This window comes from Balaenoptera physalus (assembly GCF_965194825.1).
Source record: "Balaenoptera physalus genome assembly, chromosome: 5".
Lineage (NCBI taxonomy): Eukaryota > Metazoa > Chordata > Mammalia > Artiodactyla > Balaenopteridae > Balaenoptera > Balaenoptera physalus.
In genome coordinates, this window is record NC_138884.1 from 131,961,597 (window position 1) to 131,988,956 (window position 27,360).

The window sequence follows — 27,360 nt, forward strand, 5'->3', positions numbered from 1 at the left end:
GTGTTTGGTTGCCTCAGACCAAACAACCAACAGGGAGGGAAACCAGCCCCACCCATCAACAGTCAAGTGGATTAAAGTTTTACTGAGCTCTGCCCACCAGAGCAAGAGTCAGCTCTAGCCACCACCAGTCCCTCCCATCAGGAAACCTGCACAAACCTCTTAGATAGCCTCATCCACCAGAGGGCAGACAGCAGAAGCAAGAAGAACTACAGCCTGTCAAACAAAAACCACATTCACAGAAAGACAAGATGAAAAGGCAGAGGGCTATGTACCAGATGAAGGACCAAGATAAAACCCCACAAAAACAAATAAATGAAGTGGAGATAGGCAACCTTCCAGGAAAAGAATTCAGAATAACGATAGTGAAGATGATCGAGGAACTCGGAGAAAGAATGGAGGCAAAGATCGAGAAGATGCAAGAAATGTTTAACAAAGACCTAGAAGAATTAAAGAACAAACAAACAGAGATGAACAATACAATAACTGAAATGAAAACTACACTAGAAGGAATCAATAGCAGAATAACTGAAGCAGAAGAACGGATAAGTGACCTGGAAGACAGAATGGTGGAATTCACTGCTGTGGAACAGAATAAAGAAAAAAGAACGAAAAGAAATGAAGACAGCCTAAGAGACCTCTGGGACAACATTAAACACAACAACATTCACATTATAGGGGTCCCGGAAGGAGAAGAGAGAGAGAAAAGGCCAGAGAAAATATTTGAAGAGATTATAGTCGAAAACTTCCCTAACATGGGAAAGGAAATAGCCACCCAAGTCCAGGAAGCACGACAAGTTCCATACAAGATAAACCCAAGGAGAAACACTCCGAGACACATAGTAATCAAATTGGAAAAAATTAAAGACAAAGAAAAATTATTGAAAGCAGCAAGGGAAAAATGAAAAATAACATACAAGGGAACTCCCATAAGGTTAACAGCTGATTTCTCAGGAGAAACTCTACAAGCCAGAAGGGAGTGGCATGATATACTTAAAGTGATGAAACGGAAAAACCTACAACCAAGATTACTCTACCCGTCAAGGATCTCATTCAGATTCGATGTAGAAATCAAAACCTTTACAGACAAGCAAAAGTAAGAGAATTCAGCACCACCAAACTAGCTCTACAACAAATGCTAAAGGAACTTCTCTAAGTGGGAAACCCAAGAGAAGAAAAGGACCTACAAAAACAAACCCAAAACAATTAAGAAAATGGTAATAGGAACAAACATATCGATAATTACCTTAAACGTGAATGGATTAAATGCTCCAACCAAAAGACACAGGCTTGCTGAAGGGATACAAAAACAAGACCCATATATATGCTGTCTACAAGAGACCCACTTCAGACCTAGGGACACATACAGACTGAAAGTGAGGGGATGGAAAAAGATATTCCATGCAAATGGAAATCAAAAGAAAGCTGGAGTAGCTATACTCATATCAGATAAAATAGACTTTAAAATAAAGAATGTTACAAGAGACAAGGAAGGACACTACATAATGATCAAGGGATCAATCCAAGAAGAAGATATAACAATTATAAATATATATGCACCCAACATTGGAGCATCTCAATACATAAGGCAACTGCTGACAGCTATAAAAGAGGAAATCGACAGTAACACAATAATAGTGGGGGATTTTAACACCTCACTTACACCGATGGACAGATCATCCAAAATGAAAATAAATAAGGAAACAGAAGCTTTAAATGACACAATAGACCAGATAGATTTAATTGATATTTATAGGACATTCCATCCAAAAACAGCAGATTACACTTTCTTCTCAAGTGCACATGGAACATTCTCCAGGATAGATCACATCTTGGGTCACAAATCAAGCCTCAGTAAATGTAAGAAAATTGAAATCATATCAAGCATCTTTTCTGACCACAACACTATGAGATTAGAAATGAATTACAGGGAAAAAAACGTAAAAAATACAAACACATGGAGGTTAAACAATACGTTACTAAATAACCAAGAGATCACTGAAGAAATCAAAGAGGAAATCAGAAAAAACCTAGAGACAAATGACAATGAAAACACGACGATCCAAAATCTATGGGATACAGCAAAAGCAGTTCTAAGAGGGAAGTTTATAGCTATACAAGCCTACCTCAAGAAACAAGAAACATCTCAAGTAAACAATCTAACCTTACACCTAAAGGAACTAGAGAAAGAAGAACAAACAAAACCCAAAGTTAGCAGAAGGAAAGAAATCATAAAGATCAGAGCAGAAATAAATGAAATAGAAACAAAGAAAACAATAACAAAGATCAATAAAACTAAAAGCTGATTCTTTGAGAAGATAAACAAAATTCATAAACCATTAGCCGGGCTCATCAAGAAAAAGAGAGGACTCAAATCAATAAAATTAGAAATGAAACAGGAGAAGTTACAACAGACACCACAGAAATACAAAGCTTCCTAAGAGACTACTACAAGCAACTCTATGCCAATAAAATGGACAACCTGGAAGAAATGGACAAATTCTTAGAAAGGTATAACCTTCCAAGACTGAACCAGGAAGAAATAGAAAATATGAACAGACCCATCACAAGTAATGAAATTGAAACTGTGATTAAAAATCTTCTAACAAACAAAAGTCCAGGACCAGATGGCTTCACAGGTGAATTCTATCAAACATTTAGAGAAGAGCTAACACCCATCCTTCTCAAACTCTCCCAAAAAATTGCAGAGGAAGGAACACTCCCAAACTTATTCTATGAGGCCACCATCACCCTGATACCAAAACCAGACAAAGACACTACAAAAAAAGAAAATTACAGACCAATATCACTGATGAATATAGGTACAAAAATCCTCAACAAAATACTGGCAAACAGAATCCAGCAACACATCAAAAGGATCATACACCATGATCAAGTGCGATTTATCCCAGGGATGCAAGTATTCTTCAATATATGCAAATCAATCAATGTGATACACCATATTAACAAATTGAAGAAGAAAAACCATATGATCATCTCAATAGATGCAGAAAAAGCTTTTGACAAAATTCAACACCCATTTATGATAAAAAGTCTCCAGAAAGTGGGCATAGAGGGAACCTACCTCAGCATAATAAAGGCCATATACGAGAAACCCACAGCAAACATCATTCTCAACGGTGAAAAACTGAAAGCATTTCCTCTAAGATCAGGAACAAGACAAGGATGTACACTCTCACCACTATTATTCAACATAGTTTTGGAAGTCCTAGCCACAGCAATCAGAGAAGAAAAAGAAATAAAAGGAATACAAATTGGAAAAGAAGAAGTAAAACTGTTACTGTTTGCAGATGACATTATACTATACATACAGAATCCTAAAAATGCCACCAGAAAACTACTAGAGCTAATCAATGAATTTGGTAAAGTTGCAGGATATAAAATTAATGCACAGAAATCTCTTGCATTCCTATACACTAATGATGAAAAATCTGAAAGAGAAATTAAGGAAACACTCCCAATTACCACTGCAACAAAAAGAATAAAATACCTAGGAATAAACCTACCTAGGGAGACAAAAGACCTGTATGCAGAAAACTATGACACTGATGAAAGAAATTAAAGATGATACCAACAGATGGAGAGATATACCATGTTCTTGGATTGGAAGAATCAATATTGTGAAAATGACTATATTACCCAAAGCAATCTACAGATTCAATGCAATCACTATCAAATTACCAATGGCATTTTTTTTACGGAACTAGAACAAATAATCTTAAAATTTGTATGGAGACACAAAAGACCCCGAATAGCCAAAGCAGTCTTGAGGGAAAAAAACGGAGCTGGAGGAATCAGACTCCCTGACTTCAGACTATACTACAAAGCTACAGTAATCAAGACAATATGGTACTGGCACAAAAACAGAAACATAGATCAATGGAAAAAGATAGAAAGCCCAGAGATAAACCCACACACCTGTGGTCAACTAATCTATGACATAGGAGGCAAAGATATACAATGGAGAAAAGATAGTCTATTCAATAAGTGGTGCTGGGAAAACTGGACAGCTACATGTAAAAGAATGAAGTTAGAACACTCCCTAACACCATACACAAAAATAAACTCAAAATGGATTCGAGACCTAAATGTAAGACCGGACACTATAAAACTCTTAGAGGAAAACATTGGAAGAACACTCTTTGACATAAATCCCAGCAAGATCTTTTTTGATCCACCTCCTAGAGTAATGGAAATAAAAACAAAAATAAACAAATGGGACCTAATGAAACTTCAAAGCTTTTTCACAGCAAAGGAAACCATAAACAAGACGAAAAGACAACCCTCAGAATGGGAGGAAATATTTGCAAACGAATCAACAGACAAAGGATTAATCTCCAAAATATATAAACAGCTCATGCAGCTCAATATTAAAGAAACAAACAACCCAATCCAAAAATGTGCAGAAGACGTAAATAGACATTGCTCCAAAGAAGACATACAGATGGTCAAGAAGCACATGAAAAGCTGCTCAACATCACTAATTATTAGAGAAATGCAAATCAAAACTACAATGAGCTATCACCTCACACCAGTTAGAATGGGCATCATCAGAAAATCTACAAACAACAAATGCTGGAGAGGGTGTGGAGAAAAGGGAACCCTCTTGCACTGTTGGTGGGAATGTAAATTGATACAGCCACTATGGAGAACAGTATGGAGGTTCGTTAAAAAACTAAAAATGGAATTACCATATGACCCAGCAATCCCACTACTGGGCATATACCCAGAGAAAACCATAATTCAAAGAGACACATGCACCCCAATGTTCATTGCAGCAGTATTTACAATAGCCAGGTCATGGAAGCAACCTAAATGCCCATTGACAGACGAATGGATAAAGAAGTTGTGGTACATATATACAACGGAATATTACTCAGCCATAAAAAGGAACGGAATTGGGTCATTTGTAGAGACGTGGATGGATCTAGAGACTGTCATACAGAGTGAAGTAAGTCAGAAAGAGAAAAACAAATATCGTATATTAACGCATATATGTGGAACCTAGAAAAATGGTACAGATGAGCCGGTTTGCAGGGCAGAAGTTGAGACACAGATGTAGAGAACAAACGTATGGACACCAAGAGGGGAAAGCCGCGTGGGGGTGGGGATGGTGGTGTGCTGAATTGGGCGATTGGGATTGACATGTATACACTGATGTGTATAAAATTGATGACTAATAAGAACCTGCTGTATAAAAAGACAAACAAACAAAAAAACAAAAACTAATACTAAACTTTCTTTGGGTTATTTGTATGGAAATATTTTAATATAAATGTTTCAGACATTACATGAAATTCCTAAAAATCTTATATGTTCTGGTATCATGTTATAAGTCATAATTCTAGTTATTACTTTAAAATGTATATCTCAGAAATAACTAAATTTCCTTGTCAATTGCATTATTATGAACTTTCATTAAATCTTTAATCGTGGTCATTTTTAAGTCTTTTGTCATTTACAGACAGTTCTGGGTGTACTCTGATGCTTTTGCAGAGATGTTTCTATAAAAGGGTTTCACCTTCAAGGAATTCGTGGAAAAGACTCTGACAAGTACAGGTTTCTGGTAACTGACTATACTGCTGAACTGAATGAATAAGCATTTTCAGAACTCTAATGGAAAACCGATGAATTCATAAAAGTGCTAAGAAAAATCAAGATAAAAAAAATTAATTACATGGGACTGAGTGAACTGATGAGGATGATTATAATTTTTGTGACTCTGTTTGAATAAAAAAAAAATGTTAAAAAAAAAAACAGTACCAACATGTCTCGGTTCAGGCTGCTATAAAAGAATATATTTATTTCTATTATTAACAGAAATTTATTTCTCACAGTTCTGAAGGCTGGGAAGACCAAGATCAAAGTGCTGGCAGATTCAATGTCTGATGAGAACTTGCTTCCTGGTCCATAGACCGCCTATGTGTTCTTCTCACTGTGTCCTCACCTGGCAGAAAGGGCAAGGTATGTACCTGGGGTCTCTTTTATAAGAGAGCTTTACCTTACCTCCATGACCTAATCACCTCCTAAAGGCCTCACGCCCTTATACTATCACATTGGGGTTAAGATTTCAGTTTGTGCATTTTGGGGAGATCAAGCAATGTAGCACATTTGTGGAGGTGAGCCTCATGATAGCAATTGCGACACTTCTAATAGCCCCAAACTTTGGAGATGTTCCACATTGAAAGCAATGCTGTAAACAGCCTTTCCACTGCTTATAATTTCTACACTATAATGCAATTTTTATAATACTTTAATACAATTCCTACAATATATACTATTATATACGAACTGATACGAACTGATCTATAATATACATTGCATGTAAATATAATGTAATATATATTATTTAATAATATTAAATAATATATATTATATTTATATGCAATGTATATTACAGATCAGTACGTATATAATAGTATGTACTATTATATACACACATGAGTGCACGCATGCACGTGCATGCGCACACACACACACACACACACACTAGATGTTCATCACATTGATGAGGGACACAGATAATTGAGTCTATTTGAAATTTAAGCTTTTCACCATGGTGTTGTTTGAATAGCTATGTTCCCTTTATCTTAAGACTTCTAGTGCTGATGGCATTTTCTCTTTCATGACAGTGGGATATGTTTAGTAAGACACTAAGGCTTATATATAACATTTAAAATTATTAAGAATAAGCAATTATAAAAATCTTAAGAGCATCTTTCCCTGTCAAGAATCTAGATGTCTGTCAAGAGCCTAGATCGCCTTAACAGTTAAGATGATTGTAGAATTAACAAATTCAACTTGTTCCTGGTCTCCATCAGGTTTATTTAGATATAATAACTCCTATGTGTGGGCATACCGTGAGAAATAGGTATGATGAGATGTAGCTGTAATAAGTGTAGGTATAATAACAGCTTCTATGTATCTGTGTGGAGTGGGGATCCCAGCTTGAACTTAAAGTACATCTACAGTTCTACTGACAATTCCCACCCTCTCCCGCCATTGAATTATCAGGAGTCCTTGGGGAGCTTGGCTTGAAGCAAAGCCTGTCTCCCAAACATGCCCAGGCATGTTGGAACAATGTGTGTTGCCAAAAAATTAGAAATCACGGAAGGCCATGGGACAGAAAATGAGGTCCCAGTTGGCCTAGTTTCCTTAGTATTTCAGCCTAATGAGTTAATCCTGTAATCCATCCTTTTAATTTATTCTTTTAATTCCAGAATCTCGTGTTTATTTAGTCATCTGACTACTAGGAATTACTTTTGAAGTATAATATTACAAGAAGACAAAGACCAGAAGAAAGTATTACACACAGGATTTCCTGTTTATAGATTTGCAAAATACTTTAGGAACCCCATTAAATGATTAATGGCGGAGAATGGAATATATCCAATGTATGCATTAGATGTTTCTACACAAATGCATTGGATAGCTTGCTCCAATGTCTGACTCAGAGGGAAACATTCTAGTCACTCATGTACACAGAGAAGAAATCTGATGATAGATGGATGTAACTGTTGGGAATGAAGTGGCAGTGTTAATACTTCTGTTTTCTTTTCTTTCTTTTTTTTAAATTAATTTTTATTGGAGTATAGTTGCTTTACAATGTTGTGTTAGTTTCTGCTGTACAGCAAAGTGAATCAGCTATACGTATACATATATCCCCTCTTTTTTGGATTTCCTTCCCATTTAGGTCACCGCAGAACATTGAGTAGAGTTCCCTCTGCTACACAGTAGCTTCTCATTAGTTATCTTTTTTATACATAGTAGTGTATACATGTAAATCCCAATACTTCATTATAAAGATTTCATCAAAAATATAATACTGGGATGCTGAATTTTTTAAATGACAGCATATTCTGCTATCAAATTGTCCAATGACACCAGTCAGTTTCTCTTTCCTTGTAACTTCAATTCTCTTCTGTTTTTCTACCAGTTTTTGAAAATAAATATGCAAGAAAATCACCAAAATAAACCGTCATCATTTTCATCTTTCTAACCTCCAACAAGTGCTGAGTGCTCCCCTTTTGGACAGTAATTCTGATGTGTGGAGCAAAGGGATTTTCTGATTCTTTTTTTTTTTAATATTTATTTATTTATTTATTTGGTTGCACTGGGTCTTAGTTGCGGCAGGTGGGCTCCTTAGTTGCGGCAAGTGGGCTCCTTAGTTGCGGCATATGGGATCTAGTTCCCTGACCAGGGATCGAACCCAGGTCCCCTGCATTGGGAGCATGGAGTCTTAACCACTGCGCCACCAGGGAAGTCCCTCTGATTTTTTTTTTTTTTTTGGCTGCTTTGTGTCTTCACTGCTGTGCACAGGCTTTCTCTAGTTGCAGCGAGCGGGGGCTACTCTTTGTTGCAGTGCACGGGTTTCTCATTGCGGTGGCTTCTCTTGTTGCGGAGCACGGGCTCTAGGCGCGTGGGCTTCAGTAGTTGTGGCACATGGGCTCTAGAGCGCAGGCTCAGTTGTGGTACACGGGCTTTGTTGCTCCACGGCACATGGGTTCTTCCTGGACCAGGGCTCGAACCCATGTCCCCTGCATTGTCAGGCAGACTCTCAACCACTGTGCCACCAGGGAAGTCCCCCTCTGATTCTTAATATAAGTAACAATACTTTGAATTGTGGTGCTTTGGGGATTTTTTTCCTCAAAAGCACAAACTAATCTTTTGTACTCTTTCCAAGAATTACTATATGACAGTTTACAATCTGATTAAGACTGTTTTATCAATGCACAGAAAATTCAAAGACAGTTAGTATTCAGTACCAATTATCAATAAAAAAAGAAAAGGAGAAATCTACAGTTTTCTTTTTTTCCCCCACATCTATAACAAACATGGCAAGAAGTTTCTTAAAGCATTTAAAGAAGAAAAAGGAAAAAATTTTATAAAAAAGGAAAAGAAAGAGAAAAAGAAAGAGGAGAGATGGATACTGTTCAAGCTCGGAAGATTCTTGAGTTTGATGAAGTTGTAATAGAAATAGTTGAAGGGAACATGGAATTTGAAAGCAATTTTGAATGTTGGAAAAGAAGTAGCAACATGAGGCTATTGTTGGAGCATACACGAATGCTGATTCCTGCTTTTGGAGCAAATCAAAAGTCTTGCATTGCCAGTCCCTTAGCTAACCTGCTCTGTTCCAGCTTCAGTTTTGTGGTATATCTTTTCCCAAGATAAAAGAGCTGTCATCAAATGAACATTTTTTTAGACATACTATTTTCTGGCTATTTTTTTTCTTGTTGCCCAATTACAGGGGTAAACAAGTTATTTCTTCTGGGTTCCATGTCTGAAAGTCTTTATAGTAGAGAGGATTGTTGTAAAGCTCAGAAAGACACTGTATATGAACATATGTTAAAATATACAAAGAATCATACAAATATAAGGCAACATCATTACCAAAATCACTTTGTGATATGTCCATTTTTTTCCTTTTGTTTTTATTTTTCTCTCTTATGCTATCTTTATTTTATGAATAATCAAAACTGCTATATTAGAATTATAATATTATTCAGTTAAGTTGAAAATGGGAAACATTTTTGGTTTTACCTTTCAGGAAAACTAACAAAAATACTCTAAACTGCAAATTTTTACTTTAGATTGAGGGTGGTATGTTTAAAAAGATTAGAAAACACAATCTAAAGAAGTTATTTTCTAAAAAGTAGTTTTTCTTCTCGATTTTCAGTGATTAGCCAGCTGCTTTGGTAGTGGTCATTGTCATCAAAACTGCCATGGAAGCAAAATTCCATAGCCTGGTAGGCAGCCCTCAGAAAGCTCCTCTTATACTTCAAGGTAATTCAAGTTGTTACAGTAGTCATTTAGAGGAAAGAAGTCAACGGTCATAATAAATTATTTCTTTTCTTAGTGTTTATAAACAAAGATCTCTGGGAAACAGACTGTGTGCCAAAAGAAGGCAAAGAAAACAAGAACAAATTGTCAGATGGCTACAGTCACAGGGAATATGGTCTGTGTTTGGCCTGTGTCCCGTTCCTAGGGGTTTCTGCTTAGACCAGTACTGCAGCAAGTACACATTTTGTATATTAAACATGCAAGAAGGAAAAGCCAAAACCTGAAATGCCATCCACTTCCAGTAATCTGCATGCTTTTTTTCTCTGGTTTATCGAGTAATGTTTTATATCAGATGGGAGATCTGGCTTACCCCTCGGCTGCTTCCCCTGACTATTGCTTTAGTGTTTGCTATGGTATCATTACTTAATGTTTTATTATTTCCCCAAGTAAAAATAAGAAGGAAAGAAGTAAACCCATTCTTTAAAAAACATAACCCATTACAAAGGAAAAAAAAAAGGATTTGGAGTTTGGCTACAGTTCATTCTCTAGAATGAATAATTATGCAGGGCTCTTAGGTCAATACTAACCAGAACAGAGACGTGTGCATGAACCAGCCCTATTTCACTGTTAGTTATTGGTCTTTAGTTTATCTTCCCTCAGTCTTTGCTCATCTGGAGACCCACATGGAAGAGCCAACGCCAATAAAAGAATGTTCTACATTCTTCCCAATATCCCTTCCTATACAGGCCCTTTTTTCCTAAAGCTTGGTCATTTTGCTCTCTTCGCCTTTAAAACCCCATCAGAATCCACACAAAGACTGAATACTGGCAGAATATGCCTCCCCAAAGTATACCATTGGGCATAAGGATTATTTCTAGCTGAAGGTGCTTGAAAAACAGCAGGTACAAGAAGGATGCTCTCACCTTCCACCCCCCCCCCTTTTTTTTAAATTTATCTTTGGCTGTGTTGGGTCTTCATTGCTGAGCGCGGGTTTTCTCTAGTTGCGGCGAGCGGGGGCTACTGTTCGTTGTGGTGCACGGGCTTCTCATTGCGGTAGCTTCTCTTGTTGCGGAGCACGGGCTCTAGGCGTGCAGGCTTCAGTTGTTGTGACACACAGGCTCAGCAGTTGTGGCTCGTGGGCTCAGTAGTTGTGGCTCGCGGGCTCTAGAGCGCAGGCTCAGTAGTTGTGGCACACGGGCTTAGTTGCTCCGCAGCTTGTGGGATCTTCCCGGACCAGGGCTCGAACCCGTGTCCCCTGCATTGGCAGGCGGATTCTTAACCACTGTGCCGCCAGGGAAGCCCCTCACTCCCCCTTTCTCCCCCAAAGCAGAAGATAAAACTCCCTTTTGAAAGATGCCCTCCTGGTACCAGGAGAAAAGGAACATTCTTATCACCAGAGACGGGGAGTGGAGGCCAAGAGAACTCTGTACAAACAGACCTTGTTAAAATAACTCTGATCTTCCTTTGCTCTCCCCATATATGTTAGTTACTTTTCCACAACTTTCTTTGTTCAACCTAGTATATAAACACTTAGGCCTGGCCTCTTCTTTGGGTCTTCATTTTCCCATGAAGCCTCCCATGTACATGTAAAAATAAAATTTGTATGCTTTTCTCCTGTTAATTTGTTTTATGTCAGCTTAATTCTCTGGCCTAGCTGGAGATCACAACAGAGTAGGGGGAAAGTTTTGCTCCCCTTCAAGGCCAAGTGTAGACATTATACAATGGCTCAGATTCTTTTGAACTAGTTTTTCATTACAGCCTGCTGTTCTTCTAATCCATCTGGAATGAGTATTCTTAAGGTTGGAATTGGGGTAATCATAAAGCTCATCTTCTGTATGATTCCACTTACTTTCTGGTTTCTGGCTTTTTACTTGACTGCCTGCCTTGGGTAGACATTAAAGAGGAAGGCACTTAAAAAAAAAAAAAAAAAAAAAAAAAGAGGAAGGCACTTAAGCAGGAAATGAGATAAAGACTTACAAATGGCACACCTCAATAAAATGAAATATGCGCACATTTTCCCATATAGACATATATTTTGATAATCAAAATTTCTATTAGTAAACCATGATGACCTGTTCAATATTTTTGTTATGCAGAAGTTTTTCCTCTTGAAAAATAACTTAATATTTGAATAAAAAGGAAAAATACATACCATCTACGTATTTTAAGCAATAGACTTTATTTTGTGGGCAATTATTTTTAATAATATTAAAAATTTTCCAGAATACCAACACTTTCTTACTCTTTTTAATTCTCATTTAAAGGATCAGTTTATCCTGAAATATGTTACAGAGGAGAAATGGAAAGATTCTTTGAAAAAGTAAGTATTGCATATGTTATGTAAAACTCCTGCATATCTAGTCATCACTTGCTAGATGACTATTAAACTGAGTATGCAATCAGCTAAGCTAATAGGAAACACAGTGTGAAACTTTATTGATTTTCTACTGTATAGCACAGGGAACTCTACTCAATGCTCTGTGGTGACCTAACTGGGAAGGAAGTCTAAAAAGAGAGTGGATATATGTATATGTATAACTGATCCACTTTGCTGTACGGTAGAAACTAACTCAACATTGTAAAGCAACTATACTCCAACAAAAAAAAAAGAAAAAAAAAGAAACTTTACTGATTTTGACTAAAAGCACAATTTGCCTTTACTATACTTACGTTGTTAAGAACTATATATAATAAGGCAAAAAAAATGCTTTAGATTATCTTTTAAAGTTGGAAATTGAATTATAAAATTATAATACTTAATAAAAATAGAACACATAGAAACTTAGAGAAGAATTATACAGAATATGAACTAAGGTAAAAAAATATTAAATCAGTTTTGCCATAGTGACAAACAGAAATAGCAGTACAAGGCAAAATTGGTGTCACTGGCCAAATTGTATGCATCTTGAATTCATTTGTGGTGTGGAAGTTAATTCTGTTCTTCAAATATGTCTTTCTCTGTTTCTTTATTTCTCTCTCCCAATGCACACACACATGGACACACACCCAAATACATACATTCAACTTCTTTGGTCCCAATCTACCAGAGAACATTATTTCTTGATTCAATTATCTTCCAAAAAATGTTTTTTGAATGCCCTGTATGTAGTAGCATAGCGCAGTAGTAGCTATGTAGTGGCAAGTAATACACTGGTCCTCTAGGTACTTACTGGTCCTCTAGGTACTTAGTGGAAGAAATAAATTATGCACACAAACAGTTATAGTAGAAAACAGAGTCAAACACCATAAATGAGACATCTGATGGTTCAAGAGATGTCATTTTGCTTGGGGACAAGTCATGGAAAAAGACAAGTCTTTTGGAAAAAACAATGTAATTTAGTGTAGGCTTTGCAGGTGGTGAGGTTTTTATAGAAATGATGGCAGAAAAGCTGAGGGGACTGATGGAAACCAGCAGTGTGAGCAATGACACAGAGAAGAGCCCAGTCTAGAGGGATTATGAGCAAGTCATTCTATTTAGCTGCAGTGTAAAAAGTGGCGAGTAGCTGGCAGGGCAGGGAGGGTGGAGAGAAGCTTGAGAAGGTAAGTAAAACCACCAGTAGGAAATTATCTTTTACTCAGAAGACAGTGAAGATTCCTAGGAGGTTCTGGAGAAGGAGCATGGCATGCTCAAGTAGCAGTTGAGAAAAAATTATTTTTAAATGAGACTGTAGGTTAGACTGTAGGTACAGAGATTGATTAGCAGGTATATGCACTGCCCAGAAAAACGAAGGAAGCGGTGGAAATGGACAAGAGGACACCAAGCCACAGATAGTTCAGAATCTTTAGGACCTGGTAATCACAAGAACTTGGGAGCTAAAGGTGTTACTCTTGGTTACAGCCAGATAACAGAAGGTTAAATTGAATTAGCTTAGGCAAAAAGAGTTCACAAAATCCAAAGGGGGGCTGAAACCCAGCCCTGGGAGCAATTAGAGCCAACTAGAAGCAGGGACCCAAATGCCATCCTATCTCTCACCTACCATCCTTCCTGCAAGCTGATGTCAACCAACTTTCCCTCTTACAGAGGAGCTTTTTCCAAGTGGCAGACATGGTCACTAATACCTCCTGAGGTTTATATCTTTCAAGCTCTACCACTGAGAGGAAATTACAAACAGACATTGCTTTCTTCTCAAATCCAAACATCCCAGGAAATAACTGCTTTCCATGGTAATTTACATGTATTATCTCACTTGATACTCATAACAGTCCAATGAAGTAGGTACTTTATCATCAGAGAAACCCATGCCACCTATCTAGAGGATAGTAACCTAGTGATTAATATCCCGCCATTTACTTCAGAGTCAAGCCATCAACCACCGTGTACTGCTGCTCTCCACAGGCATACTGTGGATCCACCCTTTAGCCAATCATCTGAGGCCAGAGAAGGTTGAACCCTGTAAGACTGTGGCCATGTAGCTAGGATGGGACAGTTCTTGAAGAAGCAGGGCTGGCAGACAGAAAGGCCTCTAGAAAGCCACTGAACAAAGACAAATCCAAATTATCAAGCTAGGGTGCTGAAAGATAAATCATCAGGAAGTAATCATTTGCAAGAGAACATAATGAGTTTGACTTTGACTAGTTGAGTTTGTGCTGGCTACTCACGTAGGTAGATATAGCCACCAGGTAGGTGGGAATGAGATGGCTGTGTACCCAGATAGAGACTAATTTTATAAATCTAGGAGTCACGCTCAAAGCAGGGGTAATTAAAGCAAAGGGAGTGGATGTTTGCTGAGGAAAAAAGTATAGAGAGGGTTCTAAAAATGAGAGAGTAGGAGTTCTTGGTGGAGGAGCTGGAGAAGGAACTTGGGAAATACTTCTACGTTTGGAGAACAGAAAAAGGAAAAGTCAGTAATAATAGAAGCAGAGAAGAAGCCACCAGGAAAAGACGAAAAGGGTGAGAGAGGAGGGTCCAAAGACAAGAACACTGCAAGATGAAGTAATTACAGTATCATCCTAAGACAGAGAAGGAAGGCCCAGAAAAATCTAATTAGACAACAGTCACTGGCATCCATTTGGCAGCAAAGCGTGGGAGGGAATATTTAAACTAATCATGGTTTAAGGAGTGGAGAGGGGCAGTGGGTCACGAAGTGGGTCGCAGGTGTGATGAGTCTTTGACGAGGTTCAGTGATGAAGGAAAGAAGAGAAGTCGTATGGAAAACAGTGTTTTACGAAATGGGAGCCCCGAGTCTGCTGTAGGTCCAGGGGGCAGAGCCATTAGAAAAGGAGGACTCACACGTGGGCAGCCCTGAAGGAAGGAAGGTCTCGTAGCACCTCACCTACCTAGAACCTGGCGATCCAGCAACCTCTCCTATCCAGAATACAATCAAGAACCACGAGGCAAAAATGGTCTCAACAGCCTAAATCAATGTCATTATACTTTTTCAATCAAGTTCATGAGTTTCACCTAAAAGAAAACTCTGATTCTTCTGCAAAACTGAATCAGTCTTACTCTCCTCTAGGTCAGAGATGGAGAAATGTTTCTCCTGGACTCTAGTCTGACAGTAGAAAACCACACCCACATATACACATGATAAAAGGTTAAATCAAATTCCCATTTAATTAGCTAAGGATACAAAATCTCGTAGGACATCAGGAAGCCACAGAGCAGGAACAGATGTAGCATATTTCAGCATGGCTTTCCTTGACCCAGGGTCCCTGGGAGCAGAGGTGGGATAGGGACAAGAAAATAAAACTGACACTGTCCATACGGGGCGGGGTTTTCTACCTGGAAACATAATTCTGGCTAAAATCCTGTCCTTTTATATTAAGTGTTTAATCACCATTCTAGAACTCACACTAACACCGTTTAATGGAAGGCTTACAGATACCAGGTTTCCTGGTCCTTGAACCATTCTCCGCATCAGCAGGACACATCAGTGTATAGTCAGTGCCAGGTATCCCCAAATGCCAATTCTATCAATTGGTAGGCACTTCTGGGAGCATCTTTTGTGCAGGATTCTAAGACCACATCCAGGGTTTTAGTGATTGGTGGGTCATGATTGGTTGGGTGCAGGATGGGGAAGAGTGGCTCTCATACCAAGTGTTACGAGTCCTTGTTTTGGATTTTAACAATCATCTGGTGTCCAGATTCTCAGAAGATTTAAAATCAGAGAGACAGAGATTTGTTACAAGTGGGCAATCTGGGAAAAATACAAAGTGGCGGCTGACAGAGTAGCAGAAGAGGAGCCTGAAAGGAAAGCTTAAAAAATAAACAAACATACAAGCAAACAAAAAAGCTAAACACAATGAGATTTCTGCTGAAATCTAGCCTCAGCTTGCTGGGGAGCCCTGGGGTATGAGTGGCACCACAAAGTTGATGCTCCTTATAACTGTTGAACCAGCCCAAACTAGCCCTATCCTGTTTCTAAAAAGGTACTGAGTTGTTTTTCAGAGACAGCAAAACAAAACCCGCAAGTCATGTGGCCAAAGCGTGACCAGAGGAGAAAATTTTGACCTAAAATAACACCTGGAACCAAAGTTCCTCCCCACAGAATCAAAGGACTGAGACATGACTGGATCCTGAACGCCGGAACCCTTTCAGAAGCGAAGGGTGCTGAGATGAGGGGGACAGGTTTTTGTATCCCGTGTCAGTCAGTCATTGGTTCCCTGGTTGGGTTGGTGGAGGCAGGGGGGTGTGCAGTAAACCTCCCAGGTAGTTTTGGGCAGTTCCCTGGTGAGGGCAATTCTCTGAAGAAGGGTAGATCCACAAGCTACTATCAGTCAACACTCACAACAGCTGAGGGTGGTGTACTGGTCAAATAAAAGGGGTGGGGTGGGACCAACAGTGTCTAGTAGAGGGGGCTTCCAAGGTGTCTAGGCATTGGCCAGTGTCCTGGATACTTGTTCTTCTACCACTATGTCATCCAGAGGTCTCCATTTATCAGCATTTACTGACACTGGTGGCACACAGATATGCCATCCCATGTGGTCTTCAGGTGGCCGTCATCAACTGAGATCTGATAACTCATCTGATCCCCAGGTGTAGTCAATGCTGTAGTAGCCCCTCTGAGTCCCAGCCCTGAGAGCCCTGCAGTCTCCTCTCCCTCTCCCTCTCCCTCTCCCTCCTCCCTCTCCCTCTCCCTCTCCCTCTCTCTCCTCCCTCTCCCTCTCCCTCCTCCCTCTCCCTCTCCCTCTCCCTCTCCCTCTCCCTCCTCCCTCTCCCTCTCCCTCTCTCTCCTCCCTCTCCCTCTCCCTCTCCCTCTCTCCTCCCTCTCCCTCTCCCTCTCCCTCTCTCCTCCCTCTCCCTCCTCCCTCTCCCTCTCCCTCTCCCTCTCTCCTCCCTCTCCCTCCTCCCTCTCCCTCTCCCTCTCCCTCTCTCCTCCCTCTCCCTCCTCCCTCTCCCTCTCCCTCTCCCTCTCTCTCCTCCCTCTCCCTCTCCCTCTCCCTCTCCCACACACACACACACACACACACACACACACACACACACAAAACCCTCTCATCCCTCCCGGGGCCTGGAAGCACTGACTGCACGCTGCGCCTTCCCGGATGAACGAGGTGAGTAAGCCTGCATCAGGCTCTGTGTGGGTCTTATGAAGCTTCCGGCCATCCCAGAGCTCCATCTTAGGACAGGAGGCTCCCCATCTTGGCGTTTTGAAAACTTGTCAGTAGAGTCTCTTCAGCTCCCCTCCAAGGTTTCAACCCCTAAGGAAGTGGGACTTACGCCTTCTCTGACCCACATGCCAGCCATGTGCTCTGAGCCACTTTCCACCCCTCTTCTGGGGCAACACTTTTCTACTCTCTGGCCTGGTAGGTTCTTCAACTACTTTCTTTACAAGGTAATTTTTCTGTTAAACTTCATTAGGGGATTTTTTTATTGATACTGAAAACTAACCTTTTGGAACTGAAAAAACCTTTTCTCCCTCAAAAAGCCCTGATATATATATTTTTTTCTTTCACAACTATTGTCTCAGCTCTGGGTTTCAAAAGTCTATTCTTGAAACACAAAAGCTGAACAATAATTTTTTCTTTGTTTTTGCATTCCTGCCTTAATAGTGCTGATCCTCCCTGAGGCAACGATGCCTCCGACTAAATAATAGAGCCTTTGAAGCAAGGAGGGCTTCAGAAGAGAGGGCACAACCTCACCACAGCCGAGAAGGGACCGCAAGACCAGAGGCACGGAAACGTGCAGCCGACTTAGAGGCTCTGGAGGGATAAGAATTTTGCTCAAGAGGAGGACGTGTGCCAGAAAGGCAAATGAAAAGTAATGTAGAAAGAAAAAAAGATGAGTTTTTAGAGGTTTCAGTTTCAGGCTTGGTAGGGGAATCCCTAGATCACTTCACCTCGCCTGGGGCTGCCCCTCGAAGGGCATGTCCAGACTTGCAGGATCTGGACCCTGGAGGAGAGAATAAGATGGAAAAGAATAGGAAGAGAAACCACTTTAAATTTGTTCAAGATACTTAAAATAGGCAGTGATGAATATTTGGCCTCTGTGCAGACACACGAACAAACATCCCAAATGTCTACTGCTAGAGAAGAATTTAAAAGACGTAAGAATTTAGTCCAAAATATGTCTGAGAGCTAGATAAAAAGAGTCATATGGAACCAGTAAAAGGAAAATGTTAGTTTTCTTCACTGTAGGAAACACAGATGAAGAGGGAATATTGTTCTGGTTTTAAAACTGGAATTAATGGTGTTAGGGCAGACTGCCCCCAAATGTGCCAAAGTGGCATATTGATTATTTTGAATTACTTAAGAAACAGCCAATACAAGATGGACACTCTGACCCTCCTCTGTCTCCCCAAAAGCAGGAAATAAATCCCCCGTGTGAAAGGTACCCTCCCTGCACCAGAAGGTAGGGAGACAGTCTTATCACCAGAGAGGGAGAAGTCAGTGCTCAGAAGGCTGTATAAACAACACCTGTTACTTTACTACCCCAAGCCCAAAGTTCTGTGTCTTGTCAGTTCTTCACAAATGTATAGTTTCTTTGTCTAAAAAGTATAAAAGCTGCCTGCTCTGGTCATTTCTTTAGGTTCCATATCTATGAGACCTCTGTACACACAAAATTTAATTAGATTTTCTCCTATTAGTCTGTCTTGTGTCAATCTAATTATTATACCAGCCAAAAGAACCCAGAGGGTAGGGGAAAATTTTCCCTCTTCAACAATGGCATGATTGAAAATGGGCCTAGTAATCTAAATAAAACGTACAACTATCCATTGTGTTCCAGAAACTTACCAGAGTAAACTAAGGTTTGGCCACGTAATTCCTCTTGGTTTCAGATATTTGGGTCAAAGAAGCATTTGTAAACTGTTTTTTAAAGTATTTTTGTCTGTTTATAAATAAATGACAGAGTTTGTTTTTCACTTTTTGGTCTTTTAATTGATAATTTATTATCAACCATCTCTGAATTGGTTTATAGTTGATAATCAGATTAACATTTACTGAGAGCTTATTATATGCACTTTACATATAATAACTCATTTAATCATCACCAAAATCCTGTGAGATGGATTCCTATTTTATTTTATTTTTTATAAATTTATTTATTTATTTGTTTGTTTTTATTTTTGGCTGCGTTGGGTCTTCCCCGCTGTGCACGGGCTTTCTCTAGTTGTCAGCGGGGGCCACTCTTCGTTGCAGTACGTGGGCTCCTCATTGTCGTGGCTTCTCTTGTTGCGGAGCACAGGCTCCAGGCACGCAGGCTTCAGCAGTTGTGGTGCATGGGCTCAGTAGTTGTGGCTTGCGGGCTCTAGAGCGCAGGCTCAGTAGTTGTGGCACACGGGCTTAGTTGCTCCACTGCATGCGGGATCTTCCTGGACCAGGGCTTGAACCCATGTCCCTTGCATTGGCAGGCAGATTCTTAACCACTGTGCCACCAGGGAAGCCCGGATTCCCATTTTATAACTGAGGAAAAATTAATTAAGCAAATACTATGTACCAGGCACAAAGTGCTTTGTATGTAGTATCTCATTTAACCCGTAAATAAAAAATAACTATTGTTACCAAACCAAACTTGGGTCCACTTGCCTGCCACGCAGCAAAACCAATCTAATGATACCAGGTTGTGATGAAGGAAAGTACAGCATTTATTTGCAGGGCACCAAACAAGGGAAATGGGCAGCTCACACTCAAAAGACCCGAACTCCCTGTTGGCTTGCAGGCAAGGGTTTTTAAAGGCAACATGTGGATGAGATTTACAGCTCCTGGGCTTTCTTCTGATTGGTTGGTGGTGAGGTGACAAGGTGATGTTTCAGGAATCTTAATCATCAACCTTCTGGTTCCAACCGGTCTGGGATCTAGTGCTTGTGCTCAGAATGTAGTCACCATCCTTCACCTGGACAGAGGTCTTTGTTTCTACAGAACAACTCAAAGATATGCATCAGATTGTTATGTATATCTCTTGAGAAACTAGGACTCTGTTTCATTGCTGAACTATTGTTTCTTGACTGCTGTTCCTTTGTTTCTGAATTCCCTCACTTTCCTAATTAGTAACTACTTGAGTCTGCTCTTTGAACTGAGGGAAGGTCTAGAAGACTAAAGCCTTTTTTTTTACAAACAAGAAAACATGGAGCACAGGGGTTTTTGTACCCGGGAGGGCCCCGCGGGGTCCTGCTTGGTTTCAATCCCCTCTTTTCTTTGATACCCCTCAATCCTGAGGGGAACAGGGATGGGACAAAAAAGGGAATAAAGTTTTAGATAGAGAGGTTTGTCATAAACTCAGCAGGGGAACTCGATTTTAGGGGGACTCAGTTTCACTATGAGGGTCTATTATTTTTCCCATTTTATAGATGAGGAAATTGAAACTCAGATAGATGAATTTGTTTTAAGGTGATATAACTAGTAAGTGATGCAGGAAGGATTTTAACCTAAGCCTACCTATTAACCCAAATGTAATGTTAAAAAGCTAGAAATAATCTATGTTTAATAGGTAGAAATAATCTATGTGTGCAGTAATAAGTAATTAGTTAAATAAGTTAATAGTACATCCATATAATTAAATATTATGCAGGCATTAAAAACAATGCTGAACATATACCATATTGACATATCAAACAAACTTTTCAGCTGAAAAAAGTAGATAATGTAAAATGCACCTGTGATTTCATTTTAAAATATATAAAAATAAAAACATGCATACTTTCTTAGAAAGGAATGATGGAAGTTAAATGAAAATGCAGGGACCCTTGTGAAGGGTAGCAAATATACCACCCCAAAATATACCTCTTTGGCATAGGGATTAATTACCTTAAACTGATTATTTTTGAGAGCCTGCAGACAGGGCAAAAGCTCTAAAACAGAGAAGTTACCCTTTTGTAAGGGACATTTACATTTATAAAGGAAATCTCTGTGCCTCTCAGTACCAGGAATCTCAGGTTGACTAAATCACAAGAGAATCTTACTAATAATAGGGAAGGCACAGACTTCAATCTGCATAACAAATTTTACCCTTGTTTACCTTGCTTTTCCTGGTAACTTCCCGTAACTGGTCTCTCCCTGTCTTTAGCAGAAGATGGTATTTAAGGTAGTGGCTTGGGCCATCTGGAGAGTTACTCATTTTCCCTGGGTATCTTCCACATATACATGAAGTATACATGTTAATAAATTTCTGGGTTTTTTTTTTTCTCTTGTTAATCTGTTTTTTATTAACAAGGGGGCCTCAACCAAGAACTCAAAAGGATAGAGGGAACGTTTTTTTCCCTCCCCTACACTTGTTCAACAATTACCAAGAATTTCAGGATGGTGACAGCAGAGCATTGAACCAAGTACAGGAGCCTTCTGAGTGCAGGGCTCTGCGTGACTGCACAGGTCACATGCCCATGCAGCTGGCCCAGTTAGAAGTACTCTTTACTTTCTTCTTTTTGCTTGTGAAAGGAATCAGAACATACCACCCCAAAATATGCTACTTTGGCATAAGGATTATTTTGAGCTGAAGGCAATTGAGAAGAGGTGACATAGGAAGAACTCTTTGCCTCCCCCTTTCTGCCTAAAACCAGGGCATAAATTTCCCTTCATAAAGGTGATATAAATTTCCATTTGTAAATGTGCTTTCCTCTCCAGGAAGAGGAGAAATATAGCTCTTATCTGCCTAACTAAACAAGCTTTGTCTCCCATATATTTCCTAGTCATCTTTCCACAGTTTACTACCCACAGAGGCCCCAAACCACTTTTCCTTTGCTCACTTCTCCACAAGTTATTACCCTTTGTTAAAAACGATACAGACATAAGTCCACTGGTTTAACTGATTCTTTGGGTTTTCACTTTTTTGTTGAAGCCCCTGTGCATGTGAAAATATTAACATCTATAAAGAAACACACAGTTTTCCTCCTATTAATCTGTCTTTTCTCAGTTTAATTGTAGGCTCCCAGATACAAAACCTGAGAGGGTAGAAGAAAAAGTTTTTCCTTTCCTACACTTATCAGTATTACATTGCTTATATGACTTGCTTTGGTAATAAGAAAAAGAAAATAAAGTAATAAAGGGCATCAAATATGTTGATGGGAGTTTTAGAATATATACATATAAATATAGGTATACATATACATACACATATATGTATAGATAGATAATTTTTTTTTCTAAATGCCTGCCTTCATTCCTTCCTTCTTTCCTTCCTTCTTTCTTGCCTAAATAATTTTGTCCTAAAGCCAGTAGGTGAAATTGAGCAAAAGTAAGCATCCACATTGGAGAGTGGGTGCTAGTGGCCCAGCGCAAGGAGGTGGTACCCAAAAGGGATGAGAGAGGCCTTTGCATGGAGTGGGGTTGTAGCAATGGTGTGGCATGTGCGCCCACACAAGATAAGGACAGCATCCGTACATGTGGGCGATTGCAGAACAAGGTGAGGAGGATGCCCACTCAGGGGGCAGTGGGGATGAGAAGAGACTGATGACCTTGGGGGTTGATCCAACAAACAAATATATTGGGGTTATGGGGGCCAGGCTTCTCCCTCTTAGAAAAAGGATTTACAAATATGGAAAGGGAGAAAACTGGAATAAACCCTGCGGTATGTAAAATTAGAATTGGATATATCAGTCATTTTGTGTTTTCGATAGTATATGTGTATAGGGGTGTGTGTGTGTGTGTGTGTGTGTAGATATACATGCCCTAGCTCTTTCCATTGAGAGAGCCTAAGGGCAATGCCATTGCAAAAACATTGAGTGTACCTACTGTTCAGATCTGTTACTAAATACCATTCTCTGCAAAAAAATAACAAAAGAAAAACAGACAAAACAAAAAAAGGCCCAGAGCTCTTTGAAGATATACTTGATTCCAGGGCTGGGGTTGGAAAAGTATAAGATAAGCCTGGAAAATTTTTGTGTGTGTGCCAGAAAGTACAGAAGTGTTCAAAGAATGATGAGAATATGTCAAAAGAACTGAAAGCCAGCCTAAAGGGGCTAGGCAAATCCGGGACAATTTGAGGGTCAGTAAACAACGATAGAAACAGATATTGCCTACTGAATAAATTAAGCATCCGTGAGTTCATACTAATATACAAAAATGAATGAATGAATGAGAAGAAAAAGCTTTTCCTTACAGTATACAACACTATATATATAATGCTCACTAATGAATGTGGAAGGAATGATGGATTTAGGAAATCACCATTTGGCATCATAGTTGAAAATCTTACAAGGCTTCTAGACAAAGAACAAAACTTTCAAAGGCAATTGGTAATGGAAAGATAACTAGACTAATAATAGACTTCTTATCTGTAACCTTGGTTGAATCAGACAATTTGCATTTATATTTACAGACCACTGGCAATATCCCTCTATCAAGGGAAGTTCTCATCCCCACGTGAGAGCAAAGTAAAGAAGTTTTGGTGTGTTGCAAAGGCTCCGAAAATATCCTACCTGTGTACCTTTCTGAGAAAATTTTCTAACCAAATGAAAATCAAATCTCATGATAGGGAAGATGAAAAGTTCAGGAAACATTGATGAACAATGAATTTCATAATATTTACAATTATATCGAAATGGAATATGACAGTTAACTGGAGATTATACTCTGGTAAGAATTTTGAAACAGAAGAGAGATTCTGTGAGGAAAAACTTGATGACTGTCTGGGATTGAAATCCTATAATTATCTCATACAAACTCAAGATTTGGGCAATAGGGAGGGTATGGGCAGTTAAATGTTCTAAAGGTTTCATTTCAGTGGAAGAAGTGGAGAAGCATTAAGCTAGTAATAGAGTGTGGTAGGAAGGCATAGTTGTTACTTAGTTTTTGATCCATCAATAGAAAGATATAATTATTACAGTTGGGAAGACAACTATTAGTAAAATTGAAAAAATATATGTCTGGTAGGGAATGAGCAAATTGGAGGACATTATTTAATTTTCACATATCCATAGAAATACAAAAATAACTGCTATAGCCAGGAAAGTTATGAGTAGCAGAATGGAGATCCAATTTATGAGTGGAGGAGAAAAAGATAAAAGGAAACCTTAGCAATCTAATAAGAGTGAGGAAAAGAGAGAAAAGAAAGTATACAAATGTACAATAAAGTGGAAGAAATAAAATTAAGTATATAAATTTTCACTACAATTGTGAAATTCTCCTATCAAAAGGCAAAAACTCTCAGATTGAGTTTGAAAATCAAATTCAATTATATTCTGTATCAGGCAGGGCCTCAGTAAGATGACACATTGGAAACAGGATAATTTGAGAAAGGCCTACTCTGGAAGGTGTGCCTGGGGAGTGAAAGAACTACAAGGCATAGTGTTATACTGGGTGAATACCAGCAGAGCTGCTCCCACGCCTAGGCCCAAAAGGACAAAGGGAGGGTGGGATTCCCAGAACCTGGAAAGAATCATGTAGAGTAGGACACCCAGAGAGGAGCAGTGACTCTTAGTTGAAGGTCATAGGGGTGACATCACAGGAAGGAGCCAAGAATTAACTTCAGTCTCCCTCCCTTGATTTAGCCAGAGAGCAAGGGAAGAAGTTGGTGTGGTCCCTACAAGTCAGCCCTTTTGCAGGGACCAGAAGGGTGAATGGTGGGTCCAGAGTAGCAAGCAGACAACATACTTGCCATACATACTGTTTACAAGAACTGCACCAAAATTAAAGCAACAAGGAAAACTTCGAAGAAAGGAAAGGTACGTAATAGTAATAGGATATTAATAGGATTTTCCCATTATCCAGAAGTTGTGAGATTTACACTAGACCCAACACTGGGGAGCAGATGGAGACAAATGTTCTCCCATAAGAGAACTATCTGGAGGTCAAGCTGCCAGAATATCCCTGCAGGGCTTACTAATGGGCACGCCAGCCAGTACCCTCCTCTCCCTAGTCTATGTAAAGAAAGATTTGGGGATGGGGAAAAGTGATTTTTAGGCCTTAAGGAAAATAATATTCCTGGAGAGAAGCACTTGAGGAGATGCACAGAGATTGTAAATGAGGTGACTTGTGTCCAGTTCCTTGGCTGGATGCTTGCTGAGTTGCAGACCACACAGGTCTAATCAGGTGATGCCACCAAAGTAATGCATACAGAGAGTTCTTGGGATAGTAATGTGATCTCCTGAAATATGGGGCATGCCAGAACCTGGACACTGTGTCTACTTCTGGCCTGGAGAATCTTGAAGATGGCCACTGAATGACCCATGCCATCAGGGCTTGAAAGAACAGTGGTGAAGTGTAACCAGGAAGAAGATGAGGCAACCACCCTCCCATCCCAGGTCCAACTTGAGGTGACATGATATTATGGAGGATCTTATACTTCTTCCATAGTAGATAGAATACCAGCCACTATATCATAGGATAGCTATACCACATTTTAAATGACTTCTCTACAATAGACATGGATGAACAATTCATACAAAGGCTACTGGTAAATTAGGTACATGAAGTGCTTAACCACAGCAGTATTTGTAACAATGGTAAAATACCATCTAAATGGCCGAAAATAGTGGATGGTGAAATGAATTATACACATATCAACTAGATGAAATTTAATTCTTAAAATACGAATTCTTTAAATTGTGTAGCAAGATAGGAAATTATACCGTTAAGCAAGGAGAGTAGCATAAAAAAATATTCCTAGTCTATGATTGGAACAGGGTAAAAAAGGGCATACACCAATGTACAAAAAGCGAGCACAAATAAAACAAGAACTGATGTCTTAGGCTAGTGGAATGTGGATGAAGTCTTTTTTGCAGTCATCACTTTTGTTGTCATACAGTTGCTTAAGCAATAAATGAAATCAAAGGCTCAAAACAGAGAAACAAATGGGTGGAAGCAGAAGAAGCAACAATTAGACAACGCTTGAGGAATTTTGCTTTAGAGGGAAGCAGAAAATGGGGTGGTATCTGGAAAGGTCTGGGCCAAGGGAAGGGAGGGGCTTTTATGAAGTTAGGGAAAGAGCTACATATTTTTATGCTGATCATATTTTTATGATCTACTGGGAAGGAGCAAAACTGATGCTGGAGAAAAGCCTTTCAGCAAGGGAGAGGAAATGTGAGCCCACACTCAGGTAGAGGTGGGCAAGGGGCAGGTCAAGGGCCACATAGAGTACATGGGAGCAGATACAAGTAGGTTGGCTGTTTGATGGTGGGAAGTTGAGGGAATTCTATTCTGATTGATTCCATTACCTTCAGTGAAATAAGAAACAAAACGAGGAGTCAACTAAGAATGGGGTTTGTTGGAAGTTTAAGATAAAAGGAGAAGTGTGAAATGGTCTCAGAGATTGAAAGAGTTAAGCGACCAAGGCAATATGGTAGAATTCCCTGAGAAAACTGACGGTCTACTTGAGGTTTGGGCAGTAACAGGTCTTATTGACATATCCTGTGCAAGACAACCTATCTCAACTATATGATATCAACGCCTTGAACACATGGTCTTTCTTTTTGCTGTGTCTCTTAAAGAGTTCAGTTTCGGTGCCGTAAATTGCTAGTATCCTCCCTTTTCATTTTATGTGTGAACAATGATGTTGAAAGTACACTCGCAAGCAGCTGTCTTGAAGTATCAACTTCCGTTTACTCTTTGAATGTTTCATCATTATACCAGAACATCTTCTGGAAATATCAGAATGAGCTGGCCCTAGGCACTGATGCCATCACCCATCAGAAGCCATGACCCGTGATTTATGGGTGTGAATTAGATCGTAGACTCTCAAGAGAATTGACACCCTCAGCAACTGCAAAATGAAGAAATCTGTGTCATTTTGCTCAGGATGAGTGATGTAGTTTTTTTGTTTTTTTTTAAATTTTGGTTTGGTTTTTGTTTTTAATGTGATGGCTTTAAGTGATGACAGGGCCACACAAATTGCATGACTAACTCCTCTCAAAAGTTAGGTATTTTTTGCAGCCTACACACTGATGTCACTAACAGTACTTAATACATGTGAGGTGGATATGACTGCACAGTGGGATTTATTCAAAGTGTATCAGGAAATGGGGGAGAGAAGTGAACACATTAAGAGGAAAAATAAATTTAAATTAAGCGCTTATAATAACTGACCAAGAAAAATGGTCAATGAATATTTTATCTTTTGTTCCTTTAAAAATGCATGTCGTATGGAAATGTGATGAGCAGAAAAGAACAATTAAAAGGCACAGGTACCTGACTGGCTTTTCCTGTCTCTTTCCCCAAATGTCAGGCTCATAGGAATCCCTATGGTCCACCTCT

General features: G+C 39.4%; 1 long non-coding RNA gene across 5 annotated transcripts in view; it reads left to right on the forward strand.

Annotated features, from left to right (window-relative positions):
- The window catches only part of LOC309661351, a 67,387-nt gene that overhangs the window by 26,901 nt on the left and 13,126 nt on the right, over positions 1–27,360 (forward strand). The window contains exons 1-3 of one of the 5 annotated variants that reach the window (XR_014263966.1): positions 5,034–5,089; positions 5,856–5,982; positions 12,063–12,118. This is a non-coding gene — a long non-coding RNA (uncharacterized lncRNA). Of the gene's footprint in view, positions 1–5,033; positions 5,090–5,855; positions 5,983–10,744; positions 11,706–11,743; positions 12,119–17,240; positions 17,293–23,227; positions 24,834–27,360 lie in introns of those variants that run through there. The other 4 variants (XR_014263967.1, XR_014263965.1, XR_014263968.1 and 1 more) reach the window with 4 other exon arrangements.